We start from the raw sequence: 9,338 nt of genomic DNA, 5'->3' as shown, positions 1-9,338 counted from the left end.
CTAGCCAGACTCATCAAGAAAAAAAGGGAGAAGACTCAAATCAATAGAATTAGAAATGAAAAAGGAGAGGTAACAACTGACACTGCAGAAATAAAAGAGATCATGAGAGATTACTACAAGCAACTCTATGCCAATAAAATAGATAATCTGGAAGAAATGGACAAATTCTTAGAAATGCACAACCTGCAAAGACTGAATCAGGAAGAAATAGAAAATAAGAACAGACGAATCACAAGCACTGAAATTGAAACTGTGATTAAAAATCTTCCAACAAACAAAAGCCCAGGACCAGATGGCTTCAGAGGCGAATTCTATCAAACATTAAGAGAAGAGCTAACACCTATCCTTCTCAAACTTTTCCAAAATATAGCAGAGGGAGGAACACTCCCAAATTCAATCTACGAGGCCACCATCACCTTGATACCAAAACCAGGCAAGGATGTCACGAAGAAATAAAACTACAGGCCAATATCTCTGATGAACATAGATGCAAAAATCCTCAACAAAATACTAGCAAACAGAATCCAACAGCACATTAAAAGGATCATACAACATGATCAAGTGGGGTTTATTCCAGGAATGCAAGGTATCTTCAATATACGCAAATCTATCAATGTGATAAACCATATTAACCAATTGAAGGAGAAAAACCATATGATCATCTCACTAGATGCAGAGAAAGCTTTTGACAAAATTCAACACCCATTTATGATAAAAACCCTGCAGAAAGTAGGCATAGAGGGAACTTTCCTCAACATAATAAAGGCCATATATGACAAGCCCACAGCCAACATCATCCTCAATGGTGAAAAACTGAAAGCATTTCCACTATTATCAGGAGCAAGACAAGGTTGCCCACTCTCACCATTGGTATTCAACAAAGTTTTGGAAGTTTTAGCCACAGCAATAAGAGAAGAAAAGGAAATAAAAGGAATCCAAATTGGAAAAGAAGAAGTAAAGCTGTCACTGTTTGCAGATGACATGATCATATACATAGAGAATCCTAGAGATGCTACCAGAAAACTACTGGAGCTAATCAATGAATTTGGTAAAGTAGCAGGATACAAAATTAATGCACAGAAATCTCTGGCATTCCTATATACTAATGATGAAAAATCTGAAATTGAAATCAAGAAAACAGTTCCATTTACCATTGCAACAAAAGGAATAAAATATCTAGGAATAAACCTACCTAAGGAGACAAAATACCTGTATGCAGAAAATTATAAGATACTGATGAAAGAAATTAAAGATGATACAAATAGATGGAGAGATATACCATGTTCATGGATTGGAAGAATCAACATTGTGAAAATGACTGTACTACCCAAAGCAATCTATTGATTCAATGCAATCCCTATCAAACTACCACTGGCATTTTTCACAGATCTAGAACAAAAAATTTCGCAATTTGTATGGAAACACAGAAGACCCCGAATAGCCAAAGCAATCTTGAGAATGAAAAAGAGAGCTGGAGGAATCAGGCTCCCTGACTTCAGACTATACTACAAGGTTACAGTAATCAAGACAGTATGGTACTGGCACAAAAACAGAAAGATAGATCAATGGAACAGGAGAGAAAGCCCAGAGATAAACCCACGCACATATGGACACCTTATCTTTTATAAAGGTGGCAGGAATATGCAGTGGAGAAAGGACAGTCTCTTTAATAAGTGGTGCTGGGAAAACTGAACAGATACATATAAAAGTACGAGATTAGGTCACTCCCTAACACCATACACAAAAATAAGCTCAAAATGGATTAAAGACCTAAATGTAAGGCCAGAAACTGTCAAACTCTTAGAGGAAAACATAGGCAGAACACTCTATGACATAAATCACAGCAAGATCCTTTCTGACCCACCTCCTAGAGTAATGGAAATAAAAACAAAAATAAACAAATGGGACCTAATGAAACGTCAAAGTTTTTGCACATCAAAGGAAACCATAAACAAGACCAAAAGACAACCCTCCGAATGGAAGAAAATATTTGCAAATGAAGCAACTGACAAAGGATTAATCCTCAAAATTTACAAGCAGCTCATGCAGCTCAATAACAAAAATACAAACAACCCAATCCAAAAATGGGCAGAAGACCTAAATAGACATTTCTCCAAAGAAGATATACAGACTGCCAACAAACACATGAAAGAATGCTCAACATCATTAATCATTAGAGAAATGCAAATCAAAACTACAGTGAGATATCATCTCACACCAGTCAGAATGGCCATCATTAAAAAATTTAGAAACTATAAATGCTGGAGAGGGTGTGGAGAAAAGGGAACACTCTTGCACTGCTGGTGGGAATGTGAATTGGTTCAGCCACTATGGAGAACAGTATAGAGGTTTCTTAAAAATCTACAAATTGAAGTACCATATGACCCAGCAATCCCACTACTGGGCATATACCCTGAGAAAACCAAAATTCAAAAAGAGTCATGTACCAAAATGTTCATTGCAGCTCTATTTACAATAGCCCGGAGATGGAAACAACCTACGTGCCCATCATCGGATGAATGGATAAAGAAGATGTGGCACATATATACAATGGAATATTACTCAGCCATAAAAAGAAATGAAATTGAGCTATTTGTAATGAGGTGGATAGACCTAGAGTCTGTCATACAGAGTGAATTAAGTCAGAAAGAAAAAGACAAATACCATATGCTAACACATATATATGAAATTTAAGAAGAAAAACATATGTGTCATGAAAAACCTAGGGGTAAGACAGGAATAAAGACACAGACCTACTGGAGAATGGACTTGAGGATATGGGGAGGGGAAAGGGTGAGCTGTGACAGGGCGAGAGAGAGTCATAGACATATACACACTATCAAACGTAAGGTAGATAGCTAGTGGGAAGCAGCCGCATGGCACAGGGATATTGGCTCGGTGCTTTGTGACTGCCTGGAGGGGTGGGATAAGAAGGATGGGAGGGAGGGAGATGCAAGAGGGAAGAGATATGGGAACACATGTATATGTATAAATGATTCACTTTGTTATAAAGCAGAAACTAACACACCATTGTAAAGCAATTATACCCCAATAAAGATGTTAAAAAAATCATATGACAATCTCAGTAGATACAAAAAAAAATATTTGACAATATTCATCATCTGTTTACAATAAAAACTCTCAAGAAAGTGGGTATAAAGAGAATGTAACTCAACTGAATAAAGCCCACATATGAAAAGCCAACAAGTAATATACTCAATGGTGCAAAGCTGAAAGATTTTCCTCTAAAATCAGGAACAAGACAAAGATGCCTACTCTCCCCACTTTCATCAAGCATAGTATTGGAACTTCTAACCAAAACAATAAGGCAACAAAAAGAAATGAATTGCATCCAGTTTGGAAAGGAGTAAGTAGAACTGTCACTATTTGCATATGGATTGATATTATATATAGAAATACTCCACCAGAAAAACTATTAAAATTAATAAATGAATTCAGTAAATTTGCAGGATACAAAATCAATATACATAAACCTCTAGCATTTTTATACAGTAATAGCAAACTATCATAAAGAGAAATTATGCAAACAATTCCATTTACAATTGCATCCAGAAAAGAAAAAATACATGGGACTAAATTTGACCAAGTAGGTAAAATTCCTGTGAAAAAAAAAATTAATGAAAAAATTAAAGAAGACAAAAATAAATGGAAAAATATTCTGTGCTCATGGATTACAAGAATTAATAATGTTAATGTATCCATACTACCCAAAACAATGGACACATTCAATGTCATCCCTATCAAAATTCCAATGACATTTTCTACAGAAATAGACAACCGTATACAAATGAACTTATTTAGAAAACAGAAACAGACACACAGACTTAGAGAATGAATTTATGGTTACCAGGGGTAAAGGTAGGGAGGAGGAATAGATTGGGAGTTTGGGATTGACATGTACGCACTGCTATATTTAAAATAAAACACCATTCCATGAAAAAAAAAGAAATGGACAATCTTAAAATTTATATGGAAGCAAAAAAGACCCCAAATAATTGCCAAAGCAATCTTCAGAAAAAAAATAAAGTGAAGGAGTATTTTCCCTGATTTGAAACCATATTACAAGACTATAGTAATCAATACAGTATGGTATTGGCATAAAAAATAAAAAGCAGACACGTAGATCAAAGGAACAGAATGGAGGGCCTAGAAATAAACTCACACTTATGTGGTCAATTAATATAAGACAACAGAGCCAAGAATATACAACTGTAAATTGGCAGTCTCCTCAAGAAGTGGTGTGTTAAATTGGAACAGACACATGTAAAAGAGTAAAACAGGGCCACTATCTTACATCATACAAAAATTACACAAAATGGAGTAAACACTTGAATGTAAGACCTGAAACCATAAAACTTCTAGAAGAATACAAAATTGTAAGTTCCTTGACATAGGTCTTGGAGATAAATTTTGATTCTGATACCAAGCTAAAGCAACAAAAGTAAACAACAACAAAACATGTGGGACTACATCAAACTAAAAAGCTTCTGCACATAAAGGAAACTAACAGCAAAATTAAAGGACCATGTAAATTATATATATTTTAGGGGATTAATGTTCAAAATATATAAAGAACTTGTACACCCAATATAAAAAAAATTCAATTAAAATGTGGTCAGAATATCTGAATAGACATTTTTCTAAAGAAGACAAAAAGATACATAAAAAGATGTGCAAACTCACTAATCGTTAGGGAAATGCAAATTAAAACCACAATGAGATGTAACCTCAAACGTACTAGAATGGCTATTATCAAAAAGACAAGAAATAATAAGTGTTCATGAGGTTGTGGAGAAAAGAGATCTTTGTGTACTGTTGGTGGGAATGTAAATTTGTGCAGTCACTATGGAAAACAGTATGGAAGTTCCTCAAAAAATTAAAAGTAAAATTACCACATGATCAAGCAATTCCAATTCTGGGTAATTATCTGAAGAAAACAAAGCACTAACTCAAAAAGATACATGAACACCTAGGTTTATAGCAGCATTATTGACAAGAGCCAACATTAAAAAACAAACTATGTGTCCATAATGGATGATGAATAAAGAAAATGTGGTTTTTATATAAGATGGAATGTTAAATAACAAAAATGAATAAAATATTACCATTTGCAACAACTGTGATGTACCCCAAGGTGTTATGTTAAGTGAAATAAGTCAGACACAGAAAAACAAACACCATATATTATTTCTTATATGTGGAATTTAAAATAAATAAATAAACAGACAAAACAAAAAACAAGATCATAGATACAGTGAAAAGTTTGGTAGTTTTCAGAGATGAGGTATGTGGGAATGAGAGAAATATGTGAGGGCACAAAATGTACATGCTTCCAGTTATAAAATAATCAAGTAATGGTGATGTAATGTACAGCATGTTGACAATAGTTAATTATACTGTATTTTATATTTAAAAGGTGCTATGAGAAAAGATCTTAAAAGTTCTCATCAGAAGAAAAAAAATTTATTTGTATCTATGTAAGGTGATGAATGTTGACTAAGCTTATTGTACATTGTACAAAAATATCAAATCATTATGCTTTACACTGGAAACTAATATAACATTATATGTAAATTATTCTACAATTTTTTAACATCTTTATTGGAGTATAATTGTTTACAATGTTGTGTTAGTTTCTGCTGTATAACAAAGTGAATCAGTTATATGTATACATATATTCCCATATGCCCTCCTTCTTGCACCTCCCTCCTACCCTCCCTACACCACCCCCCTAGGTGGTCACAAAGCACCGAGCTGATCTCCCTGTTCTATGTAGCTACTTCCCAATAGTAATCTATTTTACATTTGGTAGTGTATATATGTCAAAGCTACTCTCTCACTTTGTCCAAGCTTACCCATCCCCCTCCCCATGTCTCCCAGTCCAAGCTCTATGTCTGTGTCTTACTCCTGCTCCTAGGCACATCAGAACCTTTTCTTCTTCTCTTTTTTAGATTCTGTATATATATGTGTTAGCATAGAGTATTTGTTTTTCTCTTTTGGACTTCACTCTGTTTGACAGACTCTAGGGCCATCCACCTAACAACAAATAATTTTGCTCCTTTTTATGGTCGAGTAATATTCCATTATATATATATGTGCCATGCCTTCTTTATCCATTCATCTGTCATGTACACCTAGGTTGCGTCCATATCCTGGCTACTGTAAATAGTGCTGCAATGAATAATGTGGTACATGACAATTTTTGAGTTATGGTTTTCTCAGGGTATATGCCCAGAGGTGGGATTTTTGGATCATATGGTAGTTCTATTTTTAGTTTTTTAAGGAACCTCCATACTGTTCTCCATAGTGGTTCTATCAATTTACATTCCCACCAACAGTGTAGGAGGGTTCCCTTTTCTCCACACCCACTCTATCATTTATTGTTTGTAGATATTTTGATGATGGCCATTCTGAATAGTATAAGATGATACCTTATTGTAGTGTTGATTTGCATTTCTCTAATGATTAGTGATGTTGAGCCTCTTTTCATGTGTTTGCTGGCAATCTGTATATTTTCTTTGGAGAAATGTCTGTTTTGCTCATCAGACCATTTTTGGATTGCATTTTTTAATTTATTGATATTGAGCTGCAAAAAGTGTGTGTATATTTTGGAGATTAATCCTTTCTCAGTTACTTTATTTACAAATATTTTCTCCCATTCTGAGGGTGGTCTTTTCATCTTGTTTATGGTTTCCTTTGCTGTGCAAAAGCTTTTAAGTTTCATTAGGTCTCATTTGTTAATTTTGGTTTTTATTTCCATTTGTCTAGGAGGTGGGTCAAAAAGGATCTTGCTGTGATTTATGTCAAAGTGTGTTCTGCCTATTTTCCTCTAAGAGTTTTATAGCGTCTGGCCTTACATGTAGGTCTTTACACCGTTTTGAGTTTATTTTTGTGTATGTTGTAAGGAAGTGTTCTTATTTCATTCTTTTACATGTAGCTTTCCAGTTTTCCCAGCACCAATTGTTGAAAAGGTTCTCTTTTTTCGATTGTATATTCTTGTCTCCTATGTCAAAAATAAGTTGACCATATGTGTGTGGGTTTATCTCTGGGCTTTCTACCCTGTTCCATTTATCTATATTTCTGTTCTTGTGCCAGTACCATGCTGTCTTGATTACAGTGGCTTTGTAGTATAGAGTGAAGTCAGGGAGCCTGATTCTTCCAGCTCCATTTTTCTTTCTCCAGATTGTTTTGACTATTCAGGGTCTTTCGTGTTTCTATACAAATTGTACAATTTTTTTTCGAGTTCTCTGAAAAATGCCATTGGTAGCTTGATAAGGATTGCATTCAGTCTGTAGATTATTTGGGTAGTATAGTCATTTTCACAATGTTGATTCTTCCAATCCAAGAACATGGTGTATCTCTCCATCTGCTTTTAAGTTCTTTAATTTCTTTCATCAGTGTCTTATACTTTTCTGCAGACAGGTCTTTTTTCTCCTTAGGAAAGTTTATTCCTAATATTTTCTTCCTTTTGTTGTATGCTAAATGAGAGTGTTTCCTTAATTTCTCTTTCAGGTCTTTCATCATTAGTCTATAGGAATGTAAGTGATTTTTGTGCATTAATTTTGTATCCTGCTACTTTACCAAATTTGTTGGTTGCCTCTAACAGTTTTCTAGAACTATCGTTATTTTTCTATATATATAGTATCATGTCATCTGCAAACAGTGACAGTTTCACTTCTTCTTTTCTGATTTGGATACATTTTACTTCTTTATCTTCTCTGATTGCTGTGGCTAAAACTTCTAAAACTACGTTGAATAATAGTGGTGAGAGTGGGCAACCTTGTCTTGGTCCTGATCTTAGAAGAAATGGTTTCAGTTTTTCACCATTGAGAACAATGTTGGCTGTAGGTTGTCATATATTGCCTTAATTATGTTGAGGTAGGTTCCCTCTATGCCCACTTTCTGTAGAGTTATTACCATAAATGGGTGTTGAATTTTGTCAAATGCTTTTTCTGCCTCTATTGAGATTTTCATATGGTTTTTATCCTTCAGATTTTTAATATGGTGTATCACATTGACTGTTTTGCATATACTGAGGAATCCTTGCATTCCTTGGATAAAACCAAAATTGATCATGGTGTATGAGCCTATTAATGTGCTGTTGGATTCTGTTTGCTAATATGTTGTTGAGTATTTTTGCATGTATATTCATCAGTGATATTGGCCTGTAGTTTTCTTTTTTGTGACATCTTTGTCTGGTTTTGGTATCAGGGTGATGGTGGCTTCATAGGATGAGTTTGGTAGTGTTCCTCCCTCTGCTGTACTTTGGAAGACTTTGAGAAGGATAGGTGTTAGCTCTTGTCTAAACGTTTCATAAAATTCACCTGTGAAGACATCTGGTCCTGGGCTTTTATTTGTTGGAAGATTTTTAATCACAGTTTCAATTTCAGTGCTTGTGATTGGTGTGTTCATTTTTTCAATTTCTTCCTGGTTCATTCTTGGAAATTTGTACTTTTCTAAGAATTTGTCCCTTTCTTCCAGGTTGTCCATTTTATTGACATATTGTTGCTTGTAGTAGTCTCTCATGATCCTTTGTATTTCTGCAGTGTAATTTGTTACTTCTCAATTTCCATTTTCAATTTTGTTGATTTCAGTCTTTTCCCTTTTTCTTCTTGATGAGTCAGGCTAATGGTTTTTCAATTTTTTTTTTATCTTCTCAATGAAACAGCATTTAGTTTTATTGATCTTTGCTATTGTTTCCTTCATTTCTTTTATTTCTGATTTGAACTTTATAATTTCTTTTCTTCTGCTAACTTCACTTTTTGTTGTTGTTGTTGTTGTTCTTTCTCTAATTTCTTTAGGTGTAAGGTTAGGTTGTTTATTTGAGACTTTGTCTTGTTTCTTGAGGTAGGATTGTATTGCTATAAGCTTCCCTCTTAGGACTGCTTTTGTTGCATCCCATAGGTTTTGGGTCATTGTGTTTTCGTCGTCATTTCTTTCTAGGTATTGTTTGATTTGTTCTTTGATTTCTTCAGTGATCTCTTGGTTATTTTGTAGTGTATTGTTTAGCCACCTTGTGCTTGTATTTTTTACATTTTTTCCCGTAGTTAATATCTAATCTCATAGCGTGTGGTCAGAAAAGATACTTGATACAATTTCAATTTTCTTAAATTTACTGAGGCTTGATTTGTGACCCAAGATATGATATAACCTAGAGAATGTTTCAGGTGTGCTTGAGAAGAAAGTTTATTCTGTTGTTTTTGGATAGAATGTCCTCTAAATATCAAATAAGTGTCTGATCTAATGTGTCTTTTAAAGCTTGTGTTTCCTTATTGATTTTCATTTTGGATGATCTGTCCATTGGTGAAAGTAGTGTG

Source organism: Delphinus delphis, chromosome X (genome assembly GCF_949987515.2).
Source record: "Delphinus delphis chromosome X, mDelDel1.2, whole genome shotgun sequence".
Classification (NCBI taxonomy): Eukaryota; Metazoa; Chordata; class Mammalia; order Artiodactyla; family Delphinidae; genus Delphinus; species Delphinus delphis.
Note: the sequence above shows the minus strand (reverse complement) of the source record.